The sequence below is a fragment of the Pseudophryne corroboree genome, chromosome 9 (genome assembly GCF_028390025.1).
Source record: "Pseudophryne corroboree isolate aPseCor3 chromosome 9, aPseCor3.hap2, whole genome shotgun sequence".
Taxonomy (NCBI): domain Eukaryota; kingdom Metazoa; phylum Chordata; class Amphibia; order Anura; family Myobatrachidae; genus Pseudophryne; species Pseudophryne corroboree.
The window spans coordinates 192,479,379-192,499,451 of NC_086452.1; the positions used below are offsets into that span (position 1 = coordinate 192,479,379).

Genomic DNA, 20,073 nt, shown 5'->3' on the forward strand with positions numbered 1-20,073 from the left:
TGATTGCCATAACCTGTGGTGAAACACCTTTCTTATCAATTAACTAGCTCACCACAGGTGATGGCAATCATACATTACCAGGAAAGTCTAGGAACAGAGCATTTTCTCCCTTATGGAGAGGGTCAGGTAGGCAAGTATGCCCAAGACTCATTAACCCTTGCAAAACTGAATGATCTGAATAAGAAGCTGGAGTTTGAATAAGAAGTGAATAAGAAGCTAGAGCTTGAATAAGAAGTGAATAAGAAGCTAGAGCTTGAATAAGAAGTGAATAAGAAGCTGGCAGAATAAGAAGCTAACTTCAGCCTCGTCTGTCTTTACCTATGCTTGTCCTACGCTAAACTACAGTACGTCCTATGCTTGCTTTCTGCAACGTTTTAATAAAGTTGGATGAAAAAAAATTGAATCAACTTTATTGTCAGCGAAAAGAGAGAGACAGTAGACAGAAGATCAGGCATTCTGGGAGCAGGAGAGGTGACTGGAAGGTGAGTGGTGTGTACAGTATATAGTGGTTGTGTGTTATATGTGTGTACTGGAGGGGCGTGGCCAGCTATGCCCCCCGGCCCCATTCATTCTGATTGTAGCTCAGTGCTAAGCTTTACACCCGAAATAATATCATCATCATCATAGACACATGATCTGGAGTCTGATTTGTTTTAATTAGTAATAAGCAGGCGTGTATGTGTGATCTGTGAACATACGTGTGACTGTGTCTGTGATGGGAGTGTCGGCGATGATATATGGACAGGATGCGTGTCTGTGATGGGAGTGTCGGCGGTGTTACATGGGCAGGCTGCGTGTCTGTGATGGGAGTGTCGGCGGTGTTACATGGACAGGCTGCGTGTCTGTGATGGGAGTGTCGACGGTGTTATATGGACAGGCTGCGTGTCTGTGATGGGAGTGTCGGCGGTGTTACATGGACAGGCTGCGTGTGTTTGATGGGAGTGTCGGCGGTGTTACATGGACAGGCTGCGTGTCTGTGATGGGAGTGTCGGTGGTGTTACATGGACAGGCTGCGTGTCTGTGATAGGAATGGACAGGCTGCGTGTCTGTGATAGGAATGGACAGGCTGCATGTCTGTGATGGGAGTGTCGGCCGTGTTACATGGACAGGCTGCATGTCTGTGATGGGAGTGTCGGCCGTGTTACATGGACAGGCTGCATGTCTGTGATGGGAGTGTCGGCGGTGTTACATGGACAGGCTGCGTGTGTTTGATGGGAGTGTCGGCGGTGTTACATGGACAGGCTGCGTGTCTGTGATGGGAGTGTCGGCGGTGTTACACGGACAGGCTGCGTGTCTGTGATAGGAATGGACAGGCTGCGTGTCTGTGATAGGAATGGACAGGCTGCATGTCTGTGATGGGAGTGTCGGCCGTGTTACATGGACAGGCTGCATGTCTGTGATGGGAGTGTCGGCCGTGTTACATGGACAGGCTGCATGTCTGTGATGGGAGTGTCGGCCGTGTTACATGGACAGGCTGCATGTCTGTGATGGGAGTGTCGGCCGTGTTACATGGACAGGCTGCGTGTCTGTGATGGGAGTGTCGGCGGTGTTACACGGACAGGCTGCGTGTCTGTGATAGGAATGGACAGGCTGCGTGTCTGTGATGGGAGTGTCGGCGGTGTGACATGGACAGGCTGTGTGTCTGTGATGGGAGTGTCGGTGGTGTGACATGGACAGGCTGTGTGTCTGTGATGGGAGTGTCGGCGGTGTTATATGGACAGGCTGCGTGTCTGTGATGGGAGTGTCGGCGGTGTTACATGGACAGGCTGCGTGTCTGTGATGGGAGTGTCGGCGGTGTTATATGGACAGGCTGTGTGTCTGTGATGGGAGTATCGGCGGTGTTATATGGACAGGCTGTGTGTCTGTGATCGGAGTATCGGCGGTGTTATATGGACAGGCTGTGTGTCTGTGATAGGAATGGACAGGTTGTGTGTCTGTGATAGGAATGGACAGGCTGTGTGCCAGTGATGGGAGTGTCGGTGGTGTTATATGGACAGGCTGCGTGTCTGTGATGGGAGTGTCGGCGGTGTTATGGACAGGCTGCGTGTCTGTGATAGGAATGGACAGGCTGCGTGTCTGTGATGGGAGTGTCGGCGGTGTTATATGGACAGGCTGCGTGTCTGTGATGGGAGTGTCGGCGGTGTTATATGGACAGGCTGCGTGTCTGTGATGGGAGTGTCGGCGGTGTTATATGGACAGGCTGCGTGTCTGTGATAGGAATGGACAGGCTGCGTGTCTGTGATGGGAGTGTCGGCGGTGTTATATGGACAGGCTGCGTGTCTGTGATGGGAGTGTCGGCGGTGTTATATGGACAGGCTGTGTGTCTGTGATGGGAGTGTCGGCGGTGTTATATGGACAGGCTGTGTGTCTGTGATAGGAATGGACAGGTTGTGTGTCTGTGATAGGAATGGACAGGTTGTGTGTCTGTGATAGGAATGGACAGGCTGTGTGCCAGTGATGGGAGTGTCGGCGGTGTTATATGGACAGGCTGCATGTCTGTAATGGGAGTATCGGCGGTGTTATATGGACAGGCTGCGTGTCTGTGATAGGAATGGACAGGCTGCGTGTCTGTGATGGGAGTGTCGGCGGTGTTATATGGACAGGCTGCGTGTCTGTGATGGGAGTGTCGGCGGTGTTATATGGACAGGCTGTGTGTCTGTGATAGGAATGGACAGGTTGTGTGTCTGTGATAGGAATGGACAGGTTGTGTGTCTGTGATAGGAATGGACAGGCTGTGTGCCAGTGATGGGAGTGTCGGTCGTGTTATATGGACAGGCTGCGTGTCTGTGATGGGAGTGTCGGCGGTGTTACATGGACAGGCTGCGTGTCTGTGATGGGAGTGTCGGTGGTGTTACATGGACAGGCTGTGTGTCTGTGATTGGAGTGTCGGCGGTGTTATGGACAGGCTGCGTGTCTGTGATAGGAATGGACAGGCTGCGTGTCTGTGATGGGAGTGTCGGCGGTGTTATATGGACAGGCTGCGTGTCTGTGATGGGAGTGTCGGCGGTGTTATATGGACAGGCTGCGTGTCTGTGATAGAAATGGATAGGCTGCGTGTCTGTGATGGGAGTGTCGGCGGTGTTATATGGACAGGCTGCGTGTCTGTGATAGGAATGGACAGGCTGCGTGTCTGTGATTTGAGTGTCAGCGGTGTTATATGGACAGGCTGCGTATCTGTGATGGGAGTGTCGGTGGTGTTACATGGACAGGCTGCGTGTCTGTGACAGGAGTGTCGGCCATGTTACATGGACAGGCTGTGTGTCTGTGATGGGAGTGTCGGCGGTGTTACATGGACAGGCTGCGTGTCTGTGATGGGAGTGTCGGCGGTGTTATATGGACAGCCTGCGTGTCTGTGATAGGAATGGACAGGCTGCGTGTCTGTGATTTGAGTGTCGGCGGTGTTACATGGACAGGCTGCGTGTCTGTGACAGGAGTGTCGGCCATGTTACATGGACAGGCTGTGTGTCTGTGATGCGGTGTTATATGGACAGGCTGCGTATCTTACTTACCCGGCCCGCTGTCTGTACGTTCGGGATCCTGGGATTTGGGATTCCGACGTCTGTGTCCTGTCCCCTTTCTGGATTCTGACGTCGGGCTTACGTTGTGTGTCAGGATTCCGGCTCCGGTATCTTGTGCACCGGTATCCCGTCTGTCGGGATATTAACTGTATTCCCAACTATTACATATAACCAGTACAGGAGTCCTGCACATTTTGTTTATTAAAGAAAACACAATTTAATAAAAGACTGACCCTTAATCCAATATCAAAGATCAAACCGTGTCTTCTATAACAATTTTCCAAAAACAGTGTGCGGGGCACCTGAGTGATGATCGGCTCCCCAGGGATACTGTCTGGCAGCGGTAAGAGAGCTCTTAGCTCTTCGTAGGCTAATCCAGGTCACCTGTGCACTTATGTGACCCAGCTTGCTCTTAGATGGCACTGCTGTGGTGAATAATGATACTATCAAAACTAGAGCAGTACTTTGGGCCTGATTCAGAGATGGACGGAAGTTCAGTGTTGCATGCAAGCAGCATCGAATTACAGTCCAGTCTCTAGGAGGGGCACACAGGAAATGTCTCAGTAGAAGAGATGATTCCTGGATATAACTGCGATCCCAACACTGCAGCCGACGTCACAAGCTAGGATCTAACGTCGCAAGCACCCAGTTGGTTTACGCAGCTTGAGCAGCTTGCCAACAGAAGCTGTGAGGCCATGAAGTCTCCACGGTGACATGCAGACCCTTGGCTGTCCCCTCGCAGAAAACAGGGGCGACTGGTGCGCTAAGATATACCGGCGCCGGGATCCCAATCACTGGAATGCTGGCAGCGAGGTGAGCGCAAGAGAGCTGCGCTTGCCACTCTGCGGGCACGGTGTTGCGCTATGCGCGCCACGCTATTTATTCTCCCTCCAGGGGGAGCGCTGGGATCCCGACAGCTAGGATATCGAGTGCCTCCCAGGGGCAACATGTCCCCATTACCCCCCTTCCCACTCCCCCAATCAGGCAGTGACAGAGGGACACTATGGTCGTCACCTGAATGGAACTTGCGCAGCTGCAGATTCACAATAATCAGGAATCTGTGTGGTTTACATTCCCTGCGGGAACCTCTGAATCAAGCCCTTTATCTCCAGTTATCTTATAATAGGATAATCACCTATGCAAATACTAGAAAAACATACCTCCAAACATTCCAATGCTTGAAAATTGGACTCCAGTGCGCGTGCCTGAAAAAAGGGCAGTGAACTTTGTGAAAGGGGGTGTGGCCTCACAGCAGTGCCGCTGTCGCAAGCCAGCCTCCCTTTTTTTTCATCACTAGGAGAGTATGCCCAGCGCTCTGTGAGCTGCTGCCATGCCCCCAGCCCCCTTGTCTCCATTGAATAGACGCTGTGCGCATGCACACAGCATCTATTCACTGCTCTAAGCAGAGCAGCAGTGACAGAAGCCTCCTAATTGACCCCCCTCCCGCGGACACTGCGGCCTGCGGGTGGGACAGTACCAAAAACGGGACTGTCCCGCGAAAATCGGGATAGTTGGGAGGTATGGAAAAAGCGGGGAGCACAGTGCAATGAGAAGTAGGCAATGGCTTTAATAAAAAATATTTTTATTGTGATATTTGTTGTTTAGTAATGTGTTTTATTCAAACATTATATATATATATATATATATATATATATATATATATATATATATATATATATATATATATATATATATTTTGAAGAATTATGAAAAACAGTTGTTTAGAAAATGTACCACAGCATAGTGTAGCATGGGCTTCGGCACAGGAGAAAGAGTACAAGGTTGGCAGCACTGGTGGGGAAGAAGGGGATCCTGAAGAGATGTCATGGAGGATGGGCTCTGTTTTAGAGGTAAAGTAAAAAGCTCTGAATGAGGGGATGGGGGAGTAGAATGACGCAAAGAAGAAGCTGGTGTCGGAGGGAGGGCCTTGATAAAGTATAGATAGCAGGAGAAATGCTGCAGACACATGACACATTGTTTATTTGTGATAAAGTGAATCTGTTGTTCTTACCATAAATCATAATGTCCAAGAAATTATTGGATTTTAGATTCATGGAAGTGATAAAGGGTAAGGGTGAAATGTAATTAGATGCATACAGAGAAGCCCAGAGAGGAGACACTGCATGGAACTTCAGGGGGTGGGGCCAGTCTCGACATCTTCAAGCCCTGCCCCCTCCTTGGAAAAGCGCTTTAGCGTGTCCTCGGGAGAGGGCCAGGGCTAAAATGATGCCATTCCATTGTTTTAGCCCCTCCCCACGGACACGCGAATGCTGGTGATTATCTCCTGCCCGCTTTTCTAGGATGTGGGCAGGATCCGGGAGACCTGTCTGCTCTTCCAGAGGTGTGGGGGGCTTCCCCAAAAATCGTGAGCCTCTTGCAACTTCCGGGAGACTAGGCAAGTATAATTAGATGCCGAGGGCTATTCAATTAGAGCCCAATTTTTTGCCAGGTAAATTACCGTGTTAATCTATAGAATCCTGGATAAGTTCAGGATGACGTCATTGAACGATATTGTTAGCGATATCGTTCAGTGTGTATGCACTACCTTGTTCGGCCTGGAGTTCAAGGGTAAACACTGACTATATCGCTTATGGAGCATATCGTCTAGTGCACAGGTTAATACATCTGCCCCTCAGTCCTCAGGACCCCACACAGTTCATGTTTTCCAGGTCACCTGTGAATATTTAAAATGTGACAGTTGGTGATATACTGTGCACCTGCTGGGTGACCTGGAAAACATGAACTGTGTGGGGTCCTGAGGACCGAGTTTGAGAACCACTGGTCTAGTGTGTACCCAGCATTAATGTGCATGTGGTATGTTATAACAAAGTGTGTGTCCCTGATAGTTATTACAAAAAAGAGCAAAGGTGATTTTAAATCAGCAATGTTATTTATTGATATGTTATTTATTTAGTGGTACAATGCTTAGCTAATATCAAGTATACAGTAATGGGTTGACCTTAAATAGAATAAGGGCAGTATTGTCAATAGGGACTGGAATATCTGGTGATGTTAGTGCAGTTCCAGATGTAACAGCCAAGGGCATAGCTCCCATAGGTGCAGGGTGTGCTGATGCTATGGGGCTCAGAGCTGAGAGGGGCCCATCTTCCCTGTCACAGTTACATGTTTTTTTTTTAAAATATATATATATATATATATATATATATATATATATATATTTCTCTAACGTCCTAGTGGATGCTGGGGACTCCGTAAGGACCATGGGGAATAGCGGGCTCCGCATGAGACTGGGCACTCTAAAGAAAGATTTAGTACTATCTGGTGTGCACTGGCTCCTCCCTCTATGCCCCTCCTCCAGACCTCAGTTAGAATCTGTGCCCGGCCGAGCTGGGTGCTCCTAGTGGGCTCTCCTGAGCTTGCTAGAAAATAAAGTATTTTGTTAGGTTTTTTGTTTTCAGAGAGCTTCTGCTAGCAACAGACTCTCTGCTACGAGGGACTGAGGGGAGAGAAGCAAACCTACTCACGGCAGCTAGGTAGCGCTTCTTAGGCTACTGGACACCATTAGCTCCAGAGGGATCGAACACAGGTACCTAACCTTGATCGTCCGTTCCCGGAGCCGCGCCGCCGTCCCCCTCGCAGAGCCAGAAGAACAGAAGCAGCAGAAGCATGAAGACATCGAAATCGGCGGCTGAAGACTCTGCAGCTGTTCGCCATTGCTCCCACAGCACACCGCACACTCCGGTCACTGTAGGGTGCAGGGCGCAGGGGGGCGCCCTGGGCAGCAATTAAGTACCTTTTTGGCAAAAAGAGACATATATACAGTCTGGGACTGTATATATGCCCGAGCCCCCGCCATTTTTTACACATTAAAGCTGAGGGGGCGGGGCCTTCTTCCTCAGCACACCAGCGCCATTTTCTCTTCACAGCTCCACTGGAAGGACGCTCCCCAGGCTCTCCCCTGCAGTATACAGGTGCACTAAGGGTAAAAAGGAGAGGGGGGGCACATAAATTTAGGCGCAGTATATATATTAACAGCAGCTACAGGGTAAACACTAAGGTACAGTGTAATCCCTGGGTTATATAGCGCTGGGGTGTGTGCTGGCATACTCTCTCTCTGTCTCCCCAAAAGCCTTTGTGGGGTCCTGTCCTCAGTCAGAGCATTCCCTGTGTGTGTGCTGTGTGTCGGTACGCCTGTGTCGACATGTTTGATGAGGAAGGATCCGTGGAGGCAGAACAAGTGCAGCTGAGTGTGGTGTCGCCGCCGACAGTGCCGACACCTGATTGGATGGATATGTGGAAGGTGTTAAATGATAATGTAAACTCTTTGCATAACAGATTGGATAAAACTGTAACCGGGGGACAGTCAGGGTCTCAACCCATGCCTGATCCTACAGCGCAGAGGCCGTCAGGGTCTCAAAAGCGCACACTATCCCAGATAGTTGACACAGATGTCGACACGGAATCTGACTCCAGTGTCGATGACGATGAGGCAAAGTTGCAGCCTAAAATGACTAAAGCCATCCGATACATGATTGTAGCTATGAAGGATGTATTACACATTTCTGAGGAAAATCCTGTCCCTGACAAGAGGATTTATATGTATGGGGAGAAAAAGCATGAAGTGACTTTTCCACCTTCACATGAATTAAATGAATTATGTGAAAAAGCGTGGGATTCCCCTGACGGGAAGGTGATAGTTTCCAAGAGATTACTTATGGCGTATCCTTTCCCGCCAACGGACAGGTTACGCTGGGAATCCTCCCCTAGGGTAGACAAGGCGTTGACACGCTTGTCTAAGAAGGTGGCCCTGCCGTCTCCGGATACGGCCGCCCTAAAGGATCCTGCGGATAGAAAGCAGGAAGCTATCCTGAAGTCTGTTTATACACATTCTGGCACACTGCTGAGGCCAGCAATTGCTTCGGCCTGGATGTGTAGTGCGGTAGCTGCATGGACGGATTCTCTGTCTGTTGAGTTAGATACCCTGGACAGGGACACAATTCTACTGACCCTGGCACATATCAATGACGCGGTCCTATATATGCGGGATGCCCAGAGGGACATTTGCCTGCTGGGCTCTAGAGTTAATGCAATGTCCATTTCTGCCAGAAGGGTCTTATGGACTCGGCAATGGACAGGGGATACCGACTCTAAAAAACACATGGAGGTTTTACCCTATAAGGGTGAGGAATTGTTTGGGGACGGTCTCTCGGACCTAGTTTCCACAGCTACGGCTGGGAAGTCAAATTTCTTGCCTTATGTCCCTCCACAACCTAAGAAAGCACCGTATTACCAAATGCAGTCCTTTCGTTCTCAGAGGAGCAAGAAGGTCAGATGTGCGTCCTTTCTTGCCAGAGGCAGGGGTAGAGGAAAAAAGCTGCACCATGCAGCTAGTTCCCAGGATCAAAAGTTTCCCCCGGCTTCCACTAAATCCACCGCATGACGCTGGGGCTCCACAGGCATTTCAGCCACCAGTGGGTTCGCTCACAGGTGGATCCTTGGGCTATACAAATTGTGTCTCAGGGATACAAGCTGGAATTCGAGGTGATGCCCCCTCACCGTTACCTAAAATCGGCCTTACCAACTTACCAACTTCCCCCATGGAAAGGGAGATAGTGGTGGAGGCAATTCACAAACTTTTTCTCCAGAAAGTGGTGGTAGAGGTCCCCCCCCTTCAACGGGGAAGGGGCTACTATTCCACTATGTTTGTGGTACCGAAACCGGACGGTTCGGTCAGACCCATTTTAAATTTAAAATCCCTGTACATTTATCTGAAGAAATTCAAGTTCAAAATGGAATCACTCAGAGCGGTCATTGCAAGCCTGGAGGAAGGGGATTTTATGGTGTCTCTGGACATCAAGGATGCTTACTTGCATGACCCCATTTATCCGCCTCATCAGGAGTACCTCAGGTTTGTGGTACGGGACTGTCATTACCAATTCCAGACGTTGCCGTTTGGCCTGTCCACGGCACCGAGAGTTTTTACCAAGGTGATGGCGGAAATGATGGTGCTCCTTCGGAAGCAAGGGGTTACAATTATCCCATACTTGGACGATCTCCTCATAAAGGCGAGGTCCAGGGAGCAGTTGCTGATCAGCGTAGCACACTCTCAGGAAGTGTTGCGTCAGCACGGCTGGATTTTGAACATTCCAAAGTCGCAGCTGATTCCTGCGACGCGTCTGCCCTTCCTGGGCATGATTCTGGACACAGACCAGAAGAAGGTGTTTCTCCCGGAGGAGAAGGCTCAGGAGCTCGTGACTCTGGTCAGAGACCTCCTAAAGCCAAAACAGGTGTCGGTGCATCGCTGCACGCGAGTCCTGGGAAAGATGGTGGCGTCATACGAAGCCATTCCCTTCGGCAGGTTCCATGCGAGGATCTTTCAGTGGGATCTGCTGGACAAGTGGTCCGGATCGCATCTTCAGAGGCATCGGATGATCACCCTGTCCCCCAGGGCCAGGGTGTCTCTTCTGTGGTGGCTACAAGGTGCTCACCTCCTCGAGGGCCGCAGATTCGGCATACAAGACTGGGTCCTGGTGACCACGGATGCAAGCCTCCGAGGGTGGGGGGCAGTCACTCAAGGAAGAAACTTCCAAGGGTTGTGATCAAGTCAGGAGACTTGTCTGCACATCAATATCCTGGAACTAAGGGCCATATACAACGCCCTAAGTCAAGCAGAGCCTCTGCTTCGAAACCAACCAGTGCTGATTCAGTCAGACAACATCACGGCAGTGGCCCATGTGAACCGCCAGGGCGGCACAAGAAGCAGGGTGGCAATGGCAGAAGCCACCAGGATTCTTCGGTGAGCGGAGAATCACATACTAGCACTGTCAGCAGTGTTGATTCCGGGAGTGGACAACTGGGAAGCAGACTTCCTCAGCAGACACGACCTCCACCCGGGAGAGTGGGGACTTCATCAAGAAGTCTTCACGCAGATTGCAAATCGATGGGAACTGCCACAGGTGGACATGATGGCGTCCCGTCTCAACAAAAAGCTAAAAAGATATTGCGCCAGGTCAAGGGACCCTCAGGCGATAGCTGTGGACGCACTAGTAACACCGTGGGTGTTCCAGTCGGTCTATGTGTTTCCTCCTCTTCCTCTCATACCAAAGGTGCTGAGAATTGTAAGAAAAAGAGGAGTGAGAACAATACTCATTGTTCCGGATTGGCCAAGAAGGACTTGGTACCCGGAATTGCAAGAAATGCTCACAGAGGACCCATGGCCTCTGCCTCTCTGACAGGACCTGTTACAACAAGGGCCCTGTCTGTTCCAAGACTTACTGCGGCTGCGTTTGACGGCATGGCGGTTGAACACCGGATCCTAGCAGAAAAGGGCATTCCGGAAGCAGTTATTCCTACGCTGATAAAGGCTAAGAAGGACGTGACAGCAAAACATTATCACCGTATATGGCGAAAATATGTTGCTTGGTGTGAGGCCAGGAAGGCCCCTACAGAGGAATTCCAACTGGGTCGATTCCTGCACTTCCTACAGTCGGGTGTGACTATGGGCCTAAAATTAGGGTCCATAAAGGTCCAGATTTCGGCCCTATCCATTTTCTTTCAAAAGGAACTGGCTTCACTGCCTGAGGTTCAGACGTTTGTTAAGGGAGTGCTGCATATTCAGCCTCCTTTTGTGCCACCAGTGGCACCTTGGGATCTTAACGTGGTATTGGCTTTCCTGAAATCCCACTGGTTTGAGCCACTTAAGACGGTGGAGCTAAAGTATCTCACGTGGAAAGTGGTCATGCTGTTGGCCCTAGCCTCAGCTAGGCGTGTGTCAGAATTGGCGGCTTTGTCATGTAAAAGCCCCTATCTGGTTTTCCATATGGACAGGGCAGAATTGCGAACTCGTCCGCAGTTTCTGCCAAAGGTGGTGTCATCTTTTCATCTGAACCAACCCATTGTGGTGCCTGCGGCTACTCGTGACTTGGAGGATTCCAAGTTGCTTGATGTAGTCAGGGCTTTGAAGATCTATGTTGCCAGGACGGCTGGAGTCAGGAAGACTGACTCGCTGTTTATCCTGTATGCATCCAACAAGCTGGATGCTCCTGCTTCAAAGCAAACCATTGCTCGCTGGATCTGTAACACGATTCAGCAGGCTCATTCTGCGGCTGGATTGCCGCATCCAAAATCAGTAAAAGCCCATTCCACAAGGAAGGTGGGCTCTTCTTGGGCGGCTGCCCGAGGGGTCTCGGCATTACAGCTTTGCCGAGCTGCTACTTGGTCGGGTTCAAACACATTTGCAAAGTTCTACAAGTTTGATACCCTGGCTGAGGAGGACCTGGTGTTTGCCCATTCGGTGCTGCAGAGTCATCCGCACTCTCCCGCCCGTTTGGGAGCTTTGGTATAATCCCCATGGTCCTTACGGAGTCCCCAGCATCCACTAGGACGTTAGAGAAAATAAGAATTTACTCACCGGTAATTCTATTTCTCGTAGTCCGTAGTGGATGCTGGGCGCCCGTCCCAAGTGCGGACTTTCTGCAATACGTGTATATAGTTATTGCTTAATTAAGGGTTATGTTATGTTGGCATCCATTGGTTGATGCTCTGTTGTTTGTTCATACTGTTAACTGGGTAAGTTTATCACAAGTTATACGGTGTGATTGGTGTGGCTGGTATGAGTCTTACCCTGGATTCCAATATCCTTTCCTTGTAATGTCAGCTCTTCCGGGCACAGTTTCCTTAACTGAGGTCTGGAGGAGGGGCATAGAGGGAGGAGCCAGTGCACACCAGATAGTACTAAATCTTTCTTTAGAGTGCCCAGTCTCCTGCGGAGCCCGCTATTCCCCATGGTCCTTACGGGGTCCCCAGCATCCACTACGGACTATGAGAAATAGAATTACCGGTGAGTAAATTCTTATATATATATATATATATATATATAGTTGCGACAAATAAGCAGCACTCACCAGACTTGTTGAAATCAAAGTAAAATGTCCTTTATTGGTTTCCTACGTTTCGGGGACAATACCCCTTCGTCAGGGACAGCTTGTATAATAACAGTTCACAAAATACATCTCTATATACCCATACCAATTAACAATAAGTGGCCACAGTGGTACTCACCCGGCCGGCGCGGTCCACGTGCTGCACGGCGCCCGCGTCTGAACTCAGTGTCGCGGGATCCGTGACGTCAGTGTGCCGTATTGGTCGGGGAAGCATCTCGGTCACCTAGCAACCATACACCGCTATAGCACCAATGACATAATTAACAAATACATACAATAGTGAGAAACAAATGATTAAAATTACATTAAATTTGCATAGACCCATAAACAATTAAAATACCTGAGTGCTTAAATCATGCAATTGTACTTCCAGGTACTAATCCGAAATATATTAATTTGATACATTCTTGCAGCAATGGATAAATAGGGCTAAGTAATACCCCTTTTCCACTTACGATCACGGGTCGCAGCCGGGAGCCTGACACGGGAGCTGCCCCCTGCTGCGACCCGTGCTCGTCCCCTTTCCCATCAGCAGTCACAACCCGGCATATGCCGGGTTGGTGACGCTTCTAGTGACGCGGCAGGGGCGGCGCAGGGAGATCACATGATCTCCCAGCGCCGCCCTTCCATACAGTGTAAACGGGAGCCGTGTCGCATCGACACGGCTCCCGTTTACACTAGAACCCTACCCGGATCATTCCCGTGTCCTACCCAGGTAAATAGCCGGGTAGGATTCACGGGTCACTTGATCCGGGTTGACCCTTTTCCACTTGCCAAAAACACGGGTAAATGCGCGCTCCCGTGCATTTACCCGTGTTTTTTGAGCTAGTGGAAAAGGGGTATATGTGTCTATAGGAAACATTGTAATCCCAGTGTCTCATTTAGACCTCTTGGAGATATTGTGTCTAACGTATGTATCCACCAACATTCTTTTTGTAATAATAACTTTGCCCTATTACCTCCCCGTATTTTGAAAGGGATGTGATCAATTATGATTGCTCGAATACTAGCAACACTGTGTCTTTCCTTCGCACAGTGTCTGGCTACTGGCTGCTCGCTTGTTCCCGTCTCCAATGCATGTCTGATAGCGGTTCTGTGCTGTGCCATGCGTTCTTTAAATTGTCGCTGGGTTTTACCTATATATGCCAACCCACATGGGCAGGTTAGCATATATATAACATACATGGTGCTGCAGGTGACCGCGTGTCTGATAGTATATCTTTTACCTGTGTGTGGATGCCCAAATGTGCTACCAGCTAGGAGTGCTCTGCAAGTTACACATCCTAAACACTTGTAGCATCCATTTTTTCTGCTCAGAAAGTGTTCTGGATGTTTTTTACCCATACCTGTGATGTCCAGTTTAACCAGACGATCTCTGAGGTTCCTTCCCCTAGTATAACTGGGCATTAATCTAGATTTATCCAATAAAGGTAAATCTGTGTCGGTATTAACCATAGGCCACCATTTTTTGGCCTTATTAGCCAACACTGTGCTTTTAGCGGTATATGGTGTAACCCACGGAATGACATTAGTTTTGTCCTTAAAGGTTTTATCTAAATACTGTAAGGTTTGTTCACGAGGAGTGTTTAACACCTTATGTTTGGTCTGCTTTAATGCTCTTATGTCATATCCGCGAGCTACAAATTTGTCCACCATAGTGTCGAGTGTAGATTCCACTACTGATGCTTCAGATGTAATTCTCCTAGCTCTTAAGAGTTGAGAATATGGTAGACTATTTCTTAAGGGAAGTGGGTGAAAACTATCATTTCTAAGGACAGTATTTCTGTCTGTTTTCTTCGTGTATAAGGATGTGCATAATTTCTGATTTACAATAGTTATGTTAACATCCAAAAAATGTATCATGTTGTTGCTTATTTCATATGTAAATTTCACTGTACTCTCTGTGCTGTTGTGACTGTCCAGTAATGATTTTAATGAGTCTTCAGACCCTAACCAGACAATTAATAGGTCGTCTATATACCGTATATAGAGACTCATCTCAGGATTCCTGATATCACCTGTCCAAAACAATTTTTTCTCAACAGCATACATATAGGCGTTGGCGTACGACGGGGCCACTGAGGACCCCATCGCACACCCCGCCCTCTGGAGGTAGAACCTCCCATCATGCAAAAAATAATTTCGTGTTAATACCAGTCTCAATAATTTAATGAAAAATTCCACAGGTGGACCCTTATAAAAGGGATTGTTTGTAATCAATTGTCTGACTGCCTCTACACCTGCATCATGTGGGATGCAGGTGTAGAGGCTAGTCACATCCGCACTGCACAGTAACATCGTTTCTGAAATCTCGTGAAGGTCATTCAGCTTCCCTAATAGTGCAGTGGTATCCTGCACATATGAGGGAATTTGCTTAATACATGGGTTAAGATATGTATCCAAATACACAGATATAACTTGATATAGAGATCCCCTTCCGGACACTATAGGGCGTCCCGGGGGGGATTGTAGACTCTTATGAATTTTAGGAACCACATAAAACAATGGTACTACAGAAAATTCCACCATTAAAGCTGTACTCAATTCATCTGATATGATACCTTCTACTACAGATTTCTTCAAAATAGCATCAATCTCAGTTTTAAATTTTTTAGTCGGATCATTAGATAATAATTCATAGGTACAGTCATCCAACAATTGTCTGTCACACTCCGTTCTATAATCTGTAAGGTTCATTATAACCACCGCCCCGCCCTTGTCCGCGGGGCGGATAACTATATCATTACGTTGTGACAAGGTTTTTATGGCTGCCATCTCACCTCTACTCAAATTATTAGCATAGCTAGAGGTATTGATCTCCTCAAAACCTTCTATCTCTAGCAATCGTGAGAATGTCTTAATAGATGAATTTTGTGTAGTGGGGTCAAATTTAGATCTAGGTGTCATATTTTTAACTTTAATTGGTACATCGGATACTGTGTGATTAGATTTTTGTATGGGTGACTTACCAAAATGATCTTTCAATCGTAGGGTGCGATTTAACTTGTACATGCTGACTTTCAGGGCCGGCAACAGAAATCTTGGGGCCCCATACACTGATATCTCTGGGGGCCCCCTACCCCCTCAATTCTTCCCCTCAATATAAATGTGTGTGTGTGTGTGTGTGTGTGTGTGTGTGTGTATATATATATATATATATATATATATATATATATATATATATATATATAATATACAGTATATACATACACACGCACACATATACAAACATACATATATAAGCACACATACATGTACATATACTACACAGACACAAACATACATATATAGACACAGACCCACAGATTGTCACAATGGTGAGGGAGATTGCAAGGACCCAGGAGGGACTGACCTTGTCTGTAGGGACATCACATTGGTAAAGCTGAAGTCGGCTGCTGTCCGATATTCCCAGTCAGTGTGCCTGGCAGTGCTGTGCCGCTCAGCTCCTTGGAGTCAGCGGCAGCAGCAGGGACGGGCTGGCGCGGGTTCATGCGTAGTGACGCCGCGACGGCAACACAGCACGGGACCAGCTCAGACCAAGTGATGGGGTATGCGGCGGGGGTGGTGTTTGTATTGGGAAGTAATTGTCTGTTAATTGACGTATGGGCGTCCCAGAGTGCACGGGAGCCACAGCTTTCTTAGGCGCTGCCTACACATTTCTTGTGCCCCTGATGCTCGGGGCCCCCCTGATCCTTGGGGCACCATACATGTGTCCCCTTTGACCCCCCCTGTCGCCGGGCCTGCTGACTTTCCAGTCAAATGAGTCCATATGAGTAGTGGGAACAACAGAAAGTCCCTTAGATAAGATCTTATTCTCATCCAATGTTAATATTGTATCTGAAAGATTGAAGACCAAATTATTCAGCGACGTGGAGGTCTTTTGTTTGTAGATCCTTTCTGTCTGCCGCGCCCGCCTCGTCCTCCTCTTCCTTTGGGGCGTTCTGCTGATCTCGTGAGTACCCCTAAAGGGTGTGTATTGGCAGGTAATGTTGTTGTTGGCGTATCTGCTCCACTCCCTGAAGTGCTGGATCCATCTGTATCCTTATGTTGCAGCCTTTGTCTGCGGTGTCTGTAATTATTGGGACGTCCCCCATTAGAGTTGGTATTGGAGGCCCATGTATATACTCTCCGCTGTTCATAGTCTGTCTGTACTTTATGTAGTTTTTCTTTTTTGAAAGCAATTAGATCTTGTTTGTATAGTGTCATCTGTGTATTTAAGCGTTCCATCCAATCAGTGGTAGTATCAGATAACAATGTACCTTTGTTGGTTACTTCAAATTCGCTGAGTTTTTGCTTAGTGAGATTAATTTCCCTGGAGGATTCTTCTATCACGAGCAGCATTAGGTCCATTGAACATTTGTTCAGTACTGCTATCCATCTACGGCAAAAAGTCATGTTGTACCTGCCGATAGTGGGCATATTTTTAATCCTGAATCCCCTTGGTATCTGTTTTGATTTATAATAATCTGATAGCGTGATGCCGTGATATAAATAATCACACTCGTGTTGTTTGAGTCTCAGCCATTGTTTAAAGATGTTTTCCGGTGTGTGCAATGTAATATCATCATCCAATTGTTTTTTGAACAGAATAGATTCCGCTTCTATATCAGATAGACTTAGCATTTCAAACGTGTCCATAAATGAGAAATCAGGCATCTGATCCATCTCATTAATTGGGGTAGCCATTGCTTGCAAAGTAATGCTCCAAAAGGGTCTGTGCAAAATCACACCATGTGAGTTAAAAGCAGTCTGTATTGAACATTGCTATCCACCTTGTTAAGGTATCAACATACCGTGGGTGCCATGACAAAACAGCAATTTGTCTGATTACCTCAGGAAACTGATGTCTATCATATACGATCCAGTTATCCGGCACTCCTTGAGTTATAAGACTTTTCTTGCTGTGGTGCCCTCTTAAGCCCTTAGGCTATTGATAGTTGCGACAAATAAGCGGCACGCACCAGACTTGTTGAAATCAAAGTAAAATGTCCTTTATTGGTTTCCTACGTTTCGGGGACAATACCCCTTCGTCAGGGACAGCTTGTATAATAACAGTTCACAAAATACATCTCTATATACCCATACCAATTAACAATAAGTGGCCACAGTGGTACTCACCCGGCCGGCGCGGTCCACGTGCTGCACGGCGCCCGCGTCTCAACAAAGCAGGTCGTCATGGCAACAGCCGCGCCCATTAGGCGTAGTTAGTACGGCCTGCTGGAGCATGACGCTTTGCGTCTAAAGCCTCGTTCGTTGTTATGACTACCATCCCGCCCATACCCTACGTCATAGTAGGGGACGGCGTTTGTGACGTCGACGCCGGGTGCCGGAAGCAGGGGGAGCGTGGCGTGTCGTGCACGCTGGTGTTATATAAGGTATGTGGTCTTGTCATTTTGTATCCTGACGAAAGGTGTAAATAAAGACACCTGAAACAATGAAATGAAGCTGGCTTGGTGAGCTGTATATTTTTCAAAATCCATTGGAGTGCCGCCCTTTACATTGTTTTATATATATATATATATATATATATATATATATATATATATATATATATATATATATATATAATATCTCTTACGTCCTAGAGGATGCTGGGGACTCCGTAAGGACCATGGGGAATAGACGGGCTCCACAGGAGACATGGGCACTAAAAAGAACTTTAGGTATGGGTGTGCACTGGCTCCTCCCTCTATGCCCCTCCTCCAGACCTCAGTTTAATACTGTGCCCAGAGGAGACTGGGTGCACTACAGGGAGCTCTCCTGAGCTTCCTGAAAAGAAAGTATTTTGTTAGGTTTTTTATTTTCAGGGAGACCTGCTGGCAACAGGCTCCCTGCATCGTGGGACTGAGGAGAGAGAAGCAGCCCTACTTAAATGCTAGGCTCTGCTTCTTAGGCTACTGGACACCATTAGCTCCAGAGGGAGTCAGAACGCAGGTCTTTCCTAGCGGTTCGTCCCGGAGCCGCGCCGCCGTCCTCCTCGCAGAGCCGGAAGATGGAAGCCGGGTGAGTATAGGAAGGCAGAAGACTTCAGAGGCGGCAGAAGACTTCAGATCTTCACTGAGGTAACGCCATTGCTCCCACACAGAACACACACAGCGCATACTGTTGGGTGCAGGGCGCGGGTGGGGGGGGGGGCGCACGGGGCAGCAATGGCTTCCTCTAGGACTGACTGTAATTAAATATACACTTATTTGTGTGTTTTGGTATCCCCGCCAGTTTGTTCAAAGAGCGGGACCGAAGCCCGCCACTGAGGGGCGGGGCTTCTCCCTCAGCACTCACCAGCGCCATTTTCTCTACAAGCACACGCTGAGAAGCTGGCTCCCCGGACTCTCCCCTGCTGATCACCGGTGACAGAGGGTTTTAAAGGAGGGGGCACATAATTTGGCGCAGTGAATATACAAATAGCGCTGTATCTGGGTAATTTTTTTGTCCAGGGTTATTGGCGCTGGGTGTGTGCTGGCATACTCTCTCTCTGTCTCTCCAAAGGGCATTGTGGGGAAACTGTCTCCAGATAGTCTTCCCTGAGTGTGTGGTGTGTCAGTACGTGCGTGTCGGCATGTCTGAAGCGGAAGGCTCTCCTAGGGATGAGGTGGAGCGCATGAGCGTGGTGTCGCCGTCAGCAACGCCGACACATGACTGGATGGAAATGTGGAATATTTTAAATGCAAATGTGAATTTATTGCACAAACGTTTGGACAAAGCAGAGTCCAGGGACAGTACAGAGGGTCATACCCTGCCTTTCCCTATGTCACAGGGGCCTTCGGGGTCTCAAAAACGCCCACTTTCTCCGGTAGTTGACACTGATATCGACACAGATTCTGAATCCAGTATCGATTATGATGATGCGAAGTTGCAGCCAAAATTGGCAAAGAGTATTCATTATATGATTATTGCTATAAAGGATGTGCTGCATATTCTAGATGACCCCGCGGTGCCTAATCCAAAAATCCACATGTTTAAAGAAAAGAAGCCTGAGGTTACTTTTCCACCTTCTTTTGAATTAAATGAGCTATTTGAAAGTGCTTGGGAAACTCCAGACAAGAAACTGCAGATTCCCAAAAAGATTCTTATGGCGTATCCTTTCCCGATCAAGGACAGGATACGGTGGGAATCCTCCCCAAGGGTGGACAAGGCGTTGACACGCCTTTACAAAAAGGTGGCGCTGCCATCTCAGGATACCGCTGCCCTCAGGGATCCTGCGGATCGCAAGCAGAAAACTACCTTGAAGTCAATTTACACTCATACCGGTACCTTACTCAGACCGGCAATAGCGTCGGCCTGGGTTTGTAGCGCTGTTATAGCGTGGACCGATACCTTATCTACTGATATGGATACAATGGATAAGGAAACTGTTTTATTGACCCTGGGCCATATTAAGGATGCGGTCCTTTATATGAGAGAGGCCCAGAGGGATGTAGGCATACTGGGGTCCAGAGCGAATGCTATGGCGATTTCTGCCAGGCGAGCACTGTGGACCCGACAGTGGACGGGTGATGCCGATTCACAACGGAGGTTTTACCTTACAAGGGTGAGGAATTGTTTGTCGAAGGTCTCGCAGACCTGGTTTCCACGGCTACTGCAGGTAAATCAACTTTTTTACCTTATGTTTCCTCACAGCCTAAGAAAGCGCCACATTATCAGATGCAGTCCTT

The 20,073-nt window shown here is 48.2% G+C and overlaps 1 protein-coding gene across 1 annotated transcript in view; it reads left to right on the forward strand.

Annotated features, from left to right (window-relative positions):
- Positions 1-399: 399 nt before the first annotated feature.
- Positions 400-20,073, forward strand: part of AGL (amylo-alpha-1, 6-glucosidase, 4-alpha-glucanotransferase) — a 271,005-nt gene continuing 251,331 nt past the window's right edge. Inside the window, exon 1 of the mRNA XM_063940051.1 lies at positions 400-482. The gene's annotated coding sequence lies outside the window, so the exon portion shown is untranslated. The remainder of the gene's footprint in view (positions 483-20,073) is intronic.